Source organism: Salvelinus sp. IW2-2015, linkage group LG11 (genome assembly GCF_002910315.2).
Source record: "Salvelinus sp. IW2-2015 linkage group LG11, ASM291031v2, whole genome shotgun sequence".
Taxonomy (NCBI): Eukaryota; Metazoa; Chordata; class Actinopteri; order Salmoniformes; family Salmonidae; genus Salvelinus; species Salvelinus sp. IW2-2015.
In genome coordinates, this window is record NC_036851.1 from 38,158,159 (window position 1) to 38,172,638 (window position 14,480).

A 14,480-nucleotide genomic window follows, 5' to 3' on the forward strand; every position below is an offset into this window, starting at 1 on the left:
GTGTGTATTTTTGATGGTGTAATATTGTTGTGGTGGTTGTGTGTGTGTGTGTGGTGTTGTGGTGGTGTGGTTGTGTGTGTGTGTGGTGGTGTGTGTGGTGTGTGTGTGTGTGTGGTGTGTGTGTGGTGGATGGTGGTGTGTGGTGGTGTGTGGTGTGTGTGTGTGTGTCAGAGGAGGGGACCTGTCGACAGAGTTCACTGGATTATTCGAGTGTCAGACAACAAGTAGCAAGTCCGAAGTTCACAGGAAGGTTTCGATGATCTTCTTTCTCTCGGGAAGTTCGAAGTGTGTGTCAGAGGAGGGACCAAGTCACTATTATTCGAGTCACAAGCAAGTCTCAAGTCACAAGGTTCGAATCTCAAGTCGAGTCCCAAGTAGAATGGGTCGAGTCGAGTTAAATCCAAGTCGTGCATTCTAAGAGCAAGTTAAGTTTTTTCAAGTCATCTCATGTCAAGAAAAAAAAAATCTATGCAGACAATGACTTCAATTACATATCTTTGTCTATTTATTGAGGCTACCAGACAGCCCTTTTCTTTATTTTGTATACAACACATTTTGATTATATAATAATACATTTTTTCAACAAATTCCAAATGCAAGCATCATAAGTAAATTATCAATTTCAAGGCGTGCACCTTTTTGCTTCTGAAGCACAGATTAGATGTTTTTGAAATAATTTGGTGCAATGGTTTAGGCCTATGTTAGTGAACAGTATGAATAAGCTAAMATATGCATATAAAATACAAATGGTAGGCTATATGTAGCCTATTAAAATATGCATGAATTTGTTTTTATTTTTCCCATTCAGTTTCACTCTCATAACCCTCCAAAACCTTCTCGCTATGTTATCTCTCCTGACCTGTGTTGATTTACAGTGTGCTGGTCTAATCAGAGGGTTGAGTGTGTGTTTCACAAGCCAATTAGTTTTTTCCAACTGCCATACTGTCTCTATACTGTCTCTGGCTGCGTGGACAGTAATCCACGGGGAATCTGTGCCACAAAATGAGTGACAAAACTTAACAAAACCTTGCCAGATCATTTKAAGTCATCAGTCTTAAGTCAAAGTCGAGTCCCAAGTCTTGAGGATCCAAGTCCAAGTCAAGTCTCAAGTTATTTGATTTTCTATCAAGTCGAGTCTCAAGAAATCAAATTTGTGACTCGAGTCAGACTCCACACCGCTGGTGTGTATACAGTATGTGTGTGTGTATGTGTGTGTGTATGCATGCATGTGTGTGTGTATGAGCGTGCGTGTGTGTGTGATTCACTTCATCAACAGACCAACGGAGCATTGACGGAGCTAGTAATTACAATTTCATGGACTGTGTGCTGTCCACAGGGATCGACTATGCGTGACTGCACGCTTGGCTACAGTGGAAAAGCTTTTTTAATTTCAACAAAGGAACGCTACAACACATCTTCATTTATCATTCATGAGATCACTGAATTATTTCAACTCTGTCGTCAAAAGAAAAAAATAAGAAAAAGACATCTCAAGAAAATCGAATCCCTTCCGCCTGTTGGTAAAAAGAAACAGCTTAAAATTTTAATCTGGCCTGAAGCCCCCAAGATCTGCAGAACCCCTACTTTTGGTTCTCCAGACACACATTCTCACACTCAACCATCAGTCTGATAGCACGCATGGACATGTTGAGTGTGTGTTTGGTGTAAGAGGCAGTGGCTGGCTAGGGAAGCACCATAACAGAAATAGGTTGCATGGGCAGGGGAGAGGTGAATGAAGGGGAGGGGAGAGGGAATATGAAGGAGAGGGAAGAGGTGAAATTAAGCGGAGGGCGGAAGTGAAGGAAGGAGGAGGAGAGGTGAAGGAAAGGGCGGAGAAGGTGAAAAGGAAAGGGAGGGGAGAGGTGAAGGAAGGAGGGGGAGAGTGAAGAAAGGGGAGGGAGAGGTGAAGGAAAGGGAGGGGAGAGGTGAAGGGAAGGGAGGGAGAGAGTGGAAGAAGGAGGGAGAGGTGAAGGAAGGGAGGGGAGAGGTGAAGAAAAGGAGAGGAGAGGTGAAAGAGAAAGGAGGGGAGAGCGTGAATGAAGGGAGAGGGAGAGTGAAGGAAAGGAGGGAAGAGAGAGTGAAGGAAAGGAGAGGGAAAGGTGAAGGAAAGGGAGGGAGAGAGGGGTGATTTAATAACGAAGACTGACATACTGGATGTGCTCATTTTGATGGGGAACGAGCCTGGAGCTGAAGTCATCTTAATTTACTATCAATTCAGGCATTGAATTCCACTCCTACGGAAAATGTCCTTTTATTCAATTCACAGGCAGGGACTGACAGGAGACACATTCATTGGTAGTATTGAACGTTCTGGACTGATGGAGTGGGCGTGAGAGGAGAACTGACAGTGAAGGGGATGTGAGGAGGAAAGGTTCTGACTGATGAGTGGGCGTGTGAGAGGAGAACTGACAGTGAAGGGGATGTGAGGAGGAAGGTTCTGACTGATGGAGTGGGCGTGTGAGAGGAGGACTGACAGTGAAGGAGATGTGAGGAGAAAGGTTCTGACTGATGGATGGGCCGTGAGAGAGAACTGACAGTGAAGGGGATGATGAGGAAGAAAGGTTCTGACTGATGGAGTGGCGTGAGAGGAGAAACTGACAGTGAAGGGGATGTGAGGAGGAAAGGTTCTGACTGATGAGTGGGCGTGAGAGGAGAACTGACAGTGAAGGGATGTGAGGAGAAAGGTTCTGACATTGGGACACAGGAGAAAGAGAATAGTCGGGAATACTGGGAGGAGAGGACAGGACAGGACAGGACGGGAGAGAGAGGAGAGGAGAGGAGAGGAGAGGAGAGAGAGAGGAGAGGAGGAGGAAGGAGAGGAGAGGAGAGAAGAGAGGAGAGGAAGAGGAAGGAGAGGAGAGGAGCAGACATGAAATGAAGGAGAGGAGATGAGAGGACAGGAACAAGACATGAGAGGAGAGGAGGAAGAGGGGTAGAGGAGATGAGAGGACAGGTGCAGATATTAGAGGGAAGTACTGAGTGGAGAAGAGGGGAGAGGAGGGGAAATTAGGTACATGAGCAAGACATGAGAGAAGAGGAGAGGAGAGGACAGGAGCAGACATGTGAGGAGAGGACAGGAGAGACAGAGAGGAGAGAGAGAGAGAGAGAGAGAAGAGAGAGAGAGAGAGAGAGAGAGAGAGAGAGAGAGAGAGAGAGAGAGAGAGAGAGAGGAGAGAGAGAGAGAGAGGAGAGAGGAGAGAGAGGAGAGAGAGGAGAGGAGAGGAGAGGAGAGGAGAGGAGAGGAGAGGAAGAGAGGAGAGGAGAGGAGAAGGAGAGGAGAGGAGAGGAGAGGAACATGGAAAGGGAGGAGCAATATGAGAGAAGAGGAGAAGAAGATGATAGGACGAGGACAGGGAACAGACATGAGAGGAGAGGAGAGGACATGAGAGAAGAGGAGAGGACATGAGAGAAGAGGAGAGGACATGAGAGAAGAGGACAAGACATGAGAGAAGAGGAGAGGACATGAGAGAAGAGGAGAGGACATGAGAGAAGAGGAGAGGACAGGTGTGGAGAGGAGAGGACAGGAGCAGACATGAGAGACTAGGAGAGGAGAGGAGTGGAGAGGAGAGGAGTGGAGAGGACAGGTGACAGAAGATACAAGGAAAAAGTGAGAAACCTTACCGACAGCGTAGCTCAGAGCTAAGGAGCTGAGGCTCAACAGAAACAGCAAAAGCCCCATTCTCACACTCTGATCAGAACTGGACCGAACAGGATCAGAACCAGATCTGCACCACACCAGGAGGAAATTAGAAGTGGCTTATCAGTGCCTGTGGAGAACAAAAAGAAAGACAGATTTACTCCTGGTTAAACTACACGGCTAGCACTCTTACACTTGGCCTACAAGCAGAACTTATCTATTCTTCTGAACATCCTAACAGTACAATGTCTCTGGACTGAAGCATTGTGGAACAACACTAGAGCTGGGCTGTGTCCCAAATGGCACCTTATTCCTTACTACATCATTTTTGGGGACTTATGGGCCTTGGTCAAAGGTAGTGCATTATATAGGGAATAGGGTGCCATTTGAGACTCAACCCTGGTTAGTATGCTCCAGTGGGCTTATCTCTTTAGTAGCTATTTCTCCTGCTGCCTCTCACACACCCAAGAGACTGTCTCCCCATGCAGTGTGCACTCTGCTTCATGTTACATTACAGAATAAATACTAGCCCAAGGTAGAGGAGAGAGAGAGAAACAGAACAAACAGAACAAACCTTTAACAATGTCGTCTCTTACCTTCTTATATTCCCTCCGTCCCCGCTCTCTATCTCCTTCCCTTTCTCTCTATCTCCTTCCCTGTCTCTCTATCTCCTTCCCTGTCTCTCTATCTCCTTCCCTTTCTCTCTATCTCTCCCTTTCTCTCTATCTACTTCCCTTTCTCTCTATCTCCTTCCCTGTCTCTCTATCTCCATCCTTTTTCTCTCTATCTCCTTCCCTTTCTCTCTATCTCCTTCCCTTTCTCTCTATCTCCTTCCCTTTCTCTCTTGCTCTCTCTCAGTTGAAACCGCTGGCCAAACACGCAGACTCACTAAACACATTTCCACCTAATCTAAATTCAGCATTGTATGGCAAAAAATACCTCAAAACAATATAGTCCAATCCGAACGTAGAAAGCAATGAGAGGGTATTAATTGATTAAGTGTATTATACTCTTCAAATCCAATAAAGGTCCAAGGACTTTAGAAACATCAATAGAACAGGAAGGTTCAGGCTTTTTTCCTCGGAAGCTGGCACATAAGGTACAATTAGATCTAGCACATCTGTCGAAATGTCATCCAGACAGCTCACAGCCTAGTAGACTCGCTTACAGACCAGGAACAAGTTACTCCATGMCAGAATTCCCCCCGACAGACCCTGGCTAACATAATCTACTCTGTCAGTCTGTGTTCTCGCACAGTGTTCTCCCTCTGTGCACTCCCTCTCTCCCCAAACTGTCACCTTCTGACATTTCACTGGATACTACTGTTATTAAACACACAGCAGAAATAGAGGGGGGGAGATTGGGAGGAAGGAAGAAAGAGGGAGAAAGAGAGTTATGACGAGAGAGAGGGGGGATTGGGAGAGGCAGAGGGAGAAGGAGAGAGAATGAGAGGGGGGCAGACAGAGAGCGAAAGATAGCAATAAATAATAATATTTTGAGGGTGCTTATATTTGTTCTGTTAACACAAGTGTATAATGGAAATGCCCAACGCTCTAACCTTGCGGCTACCTGCCATCCTGAAGACAGCAGAGACAGGAGAGAAACAGACAGAAACCGAGCCGGGAAGAGACAGAGAGATATAGCTCATCAAATCAGCTCACAGCTTAATGGACTGTGGAAGGAGAAGAGGAGAGGGGAGCAGCATATCACATTGCTCTCACGTCTCCATTGCACCACAGCCAAACATCTGAGGCTGGTTCAACAGTTAGCTCAAAGCAGATAGAAATATTCTGTATGACATTCTTTATGTCCAGTCTACGCTTTAYTAAGGCTTGGATACACTGAGTTGGCAATGGCGCTGGAATGTATAGCGGCCATTTTACATGCTCCTGACCAATTCTGTTATTTAGTGTTTTTTTTGCGTTGATAGTAACTTTTTTTTTTACACAATGTTTCTGCCATCATTTCCTATGACCGAAAAGAGCTTCACTAACCTCGATTTGGATTAAGATTTCTACTTCAATGAGTCTTCGGTGCAGGACATACTGCTCACCCCAGACCAGGCCCTAATTCCCGACACTCGGAAAAGAAAGAGACGGCGATATAGAGGCCGACGTGCGGGCAACCTGATTAAACTGCAGACGCGAGTAAATAACCCCCCTCTACCCTCTGTTCTAGTGACGAATATACAATCACTGGAGAACAAACTGGACGAGCTCCGTTCAAGATGATCCTATCAACAGAAACTTGACTGAACAAGGACATGGATAATACACATCTAGCTGGATTTTCTATGCATTGGCAGGACAGAATGGCAACGTTGTGTAAACTCAAGGGGGGGGGGGTTTGTCTCTTTGTTAACAACAGCTGGTGTGCTATCTCTAATATTAAGGAAGTCTTTAGGTTCTGAGTTAGCTGAGTGAGCTACTCCTCACGATAGGCTGTAGACCATACTACTCCACACACAGAGATGCATACAAAGCTCTCTCCCTCCATTTGGCAAATCTGACTATAACTCTATCCTCCTGATTCCTGCTTACAAGCAAAAATTTAAACAGGAAGTACCAGTTACGCGCTCAATACGGAAGTGGTCGGAAGCGGATGCAAAGCTACAGGACTGTTTTGCTAGCACAGACTGGCACATGTTCCGGGACTCATCTGATGGCACTAAGGAGTTTACCACATCAGTCACCGGCTTCATTAATAAGTGAATAAACGACTACATCCCCACAGTGACCGTACGTACATATCCCAACCAGAAGCCACAGGCAACATCCACACTGAGCTAAAAGGCTAGTGCTGCCGCTTTCAAGGAGCGGGACACTAACCCGGATGCTTATAAGAAATCCTGCTATGCCCTCTGACAAACGAACAAACAGGCAACGCGTCAATACAGGACTAAGATTGAATCCTACTGCACCGGCTCTGATGCTCGTCGAATGTGGCAGTGTTTGCAAACTAGCACGGATTACAAAGGGAAACCCAGCCGTGAGCTGCACAGTGACATAAGCCGACCAGATGAACTAAATGCATTCTATGCTCATCGAGTAAAGCAACACTGAACCATGAGTGAGAGCACCAGCTGTTCCAAACAACTGTGTGATCACACTCTCCATAGTCAATGTGAATAAGACCTTTAAACAGTTTAACATTCACAAGGCCACAGGGCTAGATGGATTGCCAGACGTGTACTCAGAGCATGCCCTGACTAGCTGGCCAGTGTCTTCAATGATATTTTCAACCTCTCCCTGACCCACTCTGTGTTACTTACATGGTTCATGCAGATCACCATAGTCCCTGTGTCCAGGAACGCCAAGGTAACCTGTCTAAATGACTATCGGCCCGTAACATTCACATCTGTAGCCATGAAAGGTTTTTAAAGGCTGGTCWTGGCTCACATKAACACCATCATCRCAGACYCCTGGACCCACTCCAATTCGCATTTCTCCCCAACAGATCCAAAGATGATGCAATATCCATTGCACTCCACACTGCCCTTTCCCACTTGGACAAAAGGAACACCTACGTGAGAATGCTGTTCATTGACTACAGCTCAGTGTTCAACACCATAGTGCCTTCCAAACTCATCACTAAGCTAGGACCCTGGGACTGAACACCTCTCTCTGCAACTGGATCCTGGACTTCCTGATGGAATGCCCCCAGGTGGTGAGGGTACTGTAGGCAACAACACATCAGTCACGCTGACCCTCAACACGGGGGCCCCTCAGAGGTGCGTGCTTAGTCCCCTCCTGTACTCCCTGTTCACCAATGACTGCGTGGCCGAGCACGCCCCATTCGCATTGACGGGGCTGTAGTGGAGCGGGTCGAGAGCTTCAAGTTCCTTGGTGTCCACATCACTAACGATTTATCATGGTCCAAACACACCAACACAGTTGTGAAAAGGGCACTACAATGCCTCTTCCCCCTCAGGAGGTTGAAAATATTTGTCATGGGCCCTCAGATCCTCAAAAAGTACAACAGCTGCACCATTGAGAGCATCTTGACTGGCTGTATCACCACTTGGTTTGACAATTGCTTGGCATCCAACCGCAAGTTGATACAGAAGGTAGTGCGCACAGCCAAGTATATCACATCCAGGACCTCTATAGCTGGCGGTGTCAGAGGAAGGTCCTAAAAATTGTCAAAGACTCCAGCCACCCATCATAGACTGTTCTCTCTGCTACCGCACGGAAAGTGGTACTGATGCACCAAGTCTGCACCATCAGGACCCTGAACAGCTTCTACCCCCAAGCCATAACACCCATTTTGCACATATTTATTTGACTCATCACATGACGCTGCTGCTACTGTTTACTATCTGTCACTTTATATCTACCTCAATGACCTCATACCCCTGCACCCCTGCACAGACTCAGTACTGGTACCCCTGGTATATAACCAAGTTATTGTTACTCATTGTGTATCTACTATTACTTTTATTATTATCTGTTTTACTTTTCTATTATTTCTCTATTTTCTTTCTCACTGCATTGTTGAGAAGGGCTGTAAAGTAAGCATCTCACTGTTAGTCCACACCTGTTGTTCACAAAGCATGTGACAAATACAATTTGATTGATTTGATTTAGATGAAGACAAGACAAGACAATTAGTAAAAAAAAAAAAAAAGATTGTTGCAATGGAACAGGACTCCTGCAGATGCAGGTGCATCACTTTAAAGATCAGTGCAGACATTTTGTTGAAGCAGATGGTTTCCTTACGGTATCTCATTACTAAATGAGGAGCTACAACCAGGTGTTGTGCATTTAGCAATCAACCGAACCACAAATGAACAAGACACGTCTGTCTCACAGAATGAGAGTTTTCTGTCAATCGCGCGGGACTAATTGTCGTATTAGAGTGAAATCTGTCCAGTGTGTGCAGTCAGTGCAGAGCCTTCCATTTCTGTGTGCAGCGCTGTGGAACATTGTGGCCCATTGTGGATCCTCGGGGTGAGTCACCCATCAGTGCACACCTCTTCCACTCTATTCCTCCTCTCTCTTTCTCTCTCTTTCTCTCTCTTTCTCTCTCTGCTCCTCTCTCTGCTCCTGTAATTGGAACTCAGAACTCTGACAAATTCTGACAGATAACAGTAATGGAACCAGCACTCTAGAAGGGAGAGGTTCCTCCCTTGGGCACTGATCTAGAACCTGTTATATACCCTCTCCATATCCTAACCCTAATCATAAGAGGGGGAAAACACAACTGACCCTAGATCAGTGTCTGGTAGTGGCAACTTCATTGTTATCTGTTTTCTGCTCTTAGCTGAATCATTCTGGGTTCTTTCTGGGGACAAGCCGGTCCCAGCAATCTAACCAAGGAGAACTGATGAGGCGTTTTTAATGAGTGGTTTGAAGAGGAGAGGGCCCAGAGTGGTGATTCTACAGAGTGGTGATTCTACAGAGTGGTGATTCTACAGAGTGGTGATTCTACAGAGTGGTGATTCTACAGAATGGTGATTCTACAGAGTGGTGATTCTACAGAGTGGTGATTCTACAGAGTGGTGATTCTACAGAGTGGTGATTCTACTGAGTGGGGATTCTACAGAGTGGTGATCCTACAGAATGGTGATTCTACAGAGTGGTGATTCTACAGAGTGGTGATTCTACAGAGTGGTGATTCTACAGAGTGGTGATTCTACTGAGTGGGGATTCTACAGAGTGGTGATTCTACAGAGTGGTGATTCTACAGAGTGGGGATTCTACAGAGTGGTGATTCTACAGAGTGGGGATTCTACAGAGTGGGGATTCTAAAGAATGGTGATTCTACAGCATAGAGTGAGCAGCAAAGAGAGGGAACACACACAGCAGCACTCTCAGCAGCCCTCAACAACATGCCACGGACACACACACACACACACACACACACACACACACACACTTCACACAATATGGATGACTGGGTCTATACTAGAATAAAGGGTGGCTGGATGCGGTAGTCCATCTTGGTAGTACGCGCAGTGTGTGTGTGTGTGTGTGAGGGTGTCCATGCTTGTTTGTGTGTGTGCTGTAGCTGAGGGGTTGAGTTAACACTGACTCCACTTGTGTGGAGTGGAGTGTAGGTCTGATTGCTGAAGAAATCTCTGCTGCTCACTCCAACTCTTCTCTCCCCTCATTTACACAGTTTTGTCCTATGTGCTCCTCTCCTCTCCATCAGACTGAGTAGGAGTGCTGGTTGATGGTACTTTTTTGGGAGGTGGACAATTTTACCAATTGACATTCAGATCCTCGTCCTTCACAGTGCTTCCAAACCACATCCCACAGACAGACACCACAACATCTCCCTTTCCTTCTTTTACCACTATCTCTCATTGTCTACCTTCTCCTCCCTCCATCCCTCCATCCCGTCGTCCCTCTGAAGTCGTCACGCTCCGTTAAGGAGGGAAAGACTGCCTGAGGCCACGGAGCTTTTAACTCAGCCTAGACATCTGTCGACGGGACACACACAAGGACCACACGTGCACGCACGCACGCACGCACGCGCTACCACCACGCACGCACGCACGCCACACACACACACACACACAACAACACACACACCACACACACACACACACACACAACACACCAACACACACACACACACACACACAGAACAAACAAAGGACACTCTCAAAATGCACTACCACACCCAGTTGGCTGTTTGGGACACCACTCTGGCAGGGGAGGGTAGAGGAGAGGAAGGGAAGAGGTGAGAAGAGAGGATGAGAAAGGAGGAGGGAAGTGAGTTCCCACAGGACACCAGAAGACAAAACCTTTATTTATTGATCAGCTAAGATCCCCACATACTCCCTATCCCTCGGGTGACAACTAATATCCTGTCTGCTCTGGCCTTAGGTGCGTGACACAAGCACAACACACACACACGTACACGCACACGCACAGGCTGCTCTGAAATCTCCTGTCTCTTGGCGATAACCATCTCTTTAGCAGTGTTTGTTTGATAGAAAGCAGAGAGTTAGGTTCCCTGCCAGTCCCCCTGAGAACATCAAACAAACACTGATCTGCTCCCTAAATCCACTCTTGGAGAACTGTGGAGATTGTGAGCTCTGGATGCTTTACATCATACACCTCTCTGAATCACACACAACCACACACCTCCTATTCACTCACTCATCCACTCACTCACTCACTCACTCACTCACTCACTCACTCTCACTCACTCTCACTCACTCACTCACTCACTCACTCACTCACTCACTCATCACACTCACTCACTCACTCACTCATCACACACACACACACACACACACACACACACAACACACACACACACAACACACACCACACACACACACGCACACACACAACACACGCACATGCACATACAACACGCACATCCTGATCCTCCCTGTTGATTCAGAGATAGAGAGGCTTAAGATGGAACGGCTGATATTGCAGTGTGAGATGACAAGACACTGCAGCGTGACTGGAATATATAACGGAGTCTCAACATCACACATCCACACAACACACACACACACACACCACACACACACACAACACACCACACACACAACACACACACACACCACACCCACACACACACACACACACACACACACACACACACACACACACACACACACACACACACACACACACACACACACAAGATTAAAGTAAAAAGAGACATTACCACACATTAGTCAGAAGACCAAAGACTGCTAAGCTACCATTTCACAGGTAAATCTGAATGCCTCTATTTAAACACCTAATGATATAATGTGCATGATTCAATTCCGCAGCTGTGATAGCACCTCAGACAGATGGAACTGTGACCACAGTAGCAGTATTCTGCACACGCATATCTATCTCCTCCAGGGGGTAATTGGATTCAGACACAAACTCACTTGATACACACTTTAAATGGTTAGACTGATTCACATATCATTGGGCTTTACATCTGACTTACAAGGATACTCTACACACATACAATTGCTGGCAGGCAGCATGCACACATAGACACACACACATACTTTTCACAATACTCACTGTCCTTCCCTGGCCGCTCTCCCCCACTCTCTTCCTCTCTCTCTCTGTCCTTCCCTGGTCTCCCCCCATCTTTTCTCTCTCTCTCTTTCCTTCCCTGCTCTCCCCCCCATCTTTCTCTCTCTCTCTCTGTCTTCTCCAGTCGTGACCAAGTCTGAGCAAATACAAACACACAATTACAATACAACCAACACACACACACACACACACACAACACACACACACACACACACACACACACACACACACACACACACACACACACACACACACACACACCACCACACAACACACACACCACACGATAGCCTCCCCCCACACACACACCGTTTCTAAGGCGACGTTTGACCATGCGGCAATAGAGTACAGGAGCTCAGATGTGATTATTGTAGTCCTATTGTTGAACAAACATTAGTATAAATCAATAACAGCATTATAATCACACCTCTAATATTCTACAGACCTCAATATCCTAGAGTTAGACTTGGAATTTTAGAGTAGTTTACTGTTGAATTAGATATAGTTACAGTTTAGATTTGGCAGAGTTACGAGTTTAAAGCGTGCCTCTGTGATGCTCAGAACTCTGCAGACAACCATTGCAATATTTGGACAGGGATGAGTATTGTTTGAGCCGGGTTCATAACGATTTGGATTGACCAACCATGACCTTGTTTGACTGGGCCGTTGCTTGTTCACCACACTCTCCTTTCTGAATGTGGTGTTAAGAAATATCTTTGTCAATAAAACCCTTTATCAACAATACATGCAGCAAGTGGATCGTAGGAGGGATGGCATATTACACTGTGGTGTGGTGTGGTGTGTGTGTGTGTGGTATGTGTGGTGTGTGTGTGGTGTGGTGTGTGTGTGTGTGTGTGTTGGTGTGTGTGTGGGTGTGTTTGTGTTGTGTGTTGTGTAGATATGGACTGAAAGTGTGTGTGGTGTGTGAGAGAGGAGGAAGAGGAGAAGAGAAGAGAGAAGGAGAGAGAAGAGAGAGAGAGAGAGAGAGAAGAGAGAGAGAGAGAGAGAGGAGAGAGAGAGAGAGAGAGAAGAGAGAGAGAGAGAGAGAAAGTGTGTGGCTGAGCAGGAGCAACAGAACTTGCTCTAAACATTGTAAATCAATCCGGGGTTCATATTTCACCCTAACGCAAACTGTCTTTAGGTGCATCTTCATATGGAGCTCAGTGTGCTGGTCTAGGTTAGAAGCAAGAGGTGTTTTAAGCTCTAATGATGAGATACCATTCCTCTGTGTGTATTTGAACAGTGCTCTGCTGAGAACAAGGTTAAAGGGCTGACAATCATTCCTATACAGCGACAGAGTGTATAGAGTCTGGAATATTGCAATTTAAGTCTGATTTAGAAGGTTTGGCAGTATCACCAATGTCCCAGAATGTTCGTGTACAAATCTAAATGCTATGCTTCATTGCCTGGTATTTACTAGAAAACATATGAAAAAGTTATGACATACTACACTGAACAAAAATATAAACACAACATGCAATAATTTCTAAGATTTTACTGAGTTGCAGTTCATAAGGAAATCTATGAAATCTATGGGATGCAGCACTGCACTTCAACATAGAGTTGCCTCATGCAGCACTGCACATCACATAGAGTTGCCTCATGCAGCACTGCACATCACATAGAGTTGCCTCATGCAGCACTGCACATCACATTGCCTCATGCAGACTCACATAGAGTTGCCTCATGCAGCACTGCACATCACATAGAGTTGCCTCATGCAGCACTGCACATCCCATAGAGTTGCCTCATGCACACTGCACATCATAGAGTTGCCTCATGCAGCACTGCACATCACATAGAGTTGCCTCATGCAGCACTGCACATCGCATAGAGTTGCCTCATGCAGCACTGCACATCACATAGAGTTGATCAGGCAGTTTGTTGCCTGTGGAATGTTGTCCCACTCCTCTTCAATGAGGCACTCTGCTCACAACGTTGACATCAGCAAACCGCTCGCCCACACAACGCCATACACGCTATCTGCCATCTGCCCGGTACAGTTGAAACCGGGATTCATCTGTSAAGAGCACACTTCTCCAGCGTGCCAATGGCCATCAAAGGTGAGCATTTGCCCACTGATTTAGATTACGATGCCGAACTGCAGTCAGGTCAAGACCCTGGTGAGGATGACGAACACACAGATGAGCTTTCATGAGACGGTTTCTGACAGTTTGTGCAGAAATTCTTCGGTTGTGCAAACCCACAGTTTCATCAGCTGTTGAGTGGCTGGTCTCAGATGATCCCGCAGGTGAAGAAGCCGGATATGGAGGTCCTTGACTCGTGTGGTTACACGTGGTCTGCAGTTGTGAGGCCAAATTCACTAAAACGACGTTGGAGGTGGTAGAGAAATTAGCATTACATTTTCTGGCAACAGCTCCGGTTGACATTCTTGCAGTCAGCATGCCAATTGTACACTCCCTGAAACTTGAGACATCTGTTGCATTGTGTTGTGTGACAAAACTGCACATTTTAGAGTGGACTTTTATTGTCCCCAGCACAAGGTGCACCTGTGTACGGATCATGCTGTTTAATCAGCTTCTTGATATGCCACACCTGTCAAGTGGATGGATTATCTCGGGAAAGGAGAAATGCTCACTAACAGGGATGTAAACACATTAGTGCACCAAATTTGATAGAAATAAACTTTTTGTGTACCTGAATCTTTTAGTTCAGCTTATGAAACATGGGACCAACGCTATGGGTTTATATTTCTGTTCAGTGTATTTCTTTACATACGTGTGTGTATGTATCTAAGCATGTAGCCTACAGCATGTGGATATTGAGTGAAGAGAGCAGGACTAAAACAGTCTCCCTGAGACACTGACCATCACCTG

The 14,480-nt window shown here is 46.1% G+C and overlaps 1 pseudogene; it reads right to left on the minus strand.

Annotated features, from left to right (window-relative positions):
- The window catches only part of LOC111970713 (contactin-2-like), an 81,543-nt pseudogene that overhangs the window by 32,202 nt on the left and 34,861 nt on the right, over positions 1 to 14,480 (minus strand).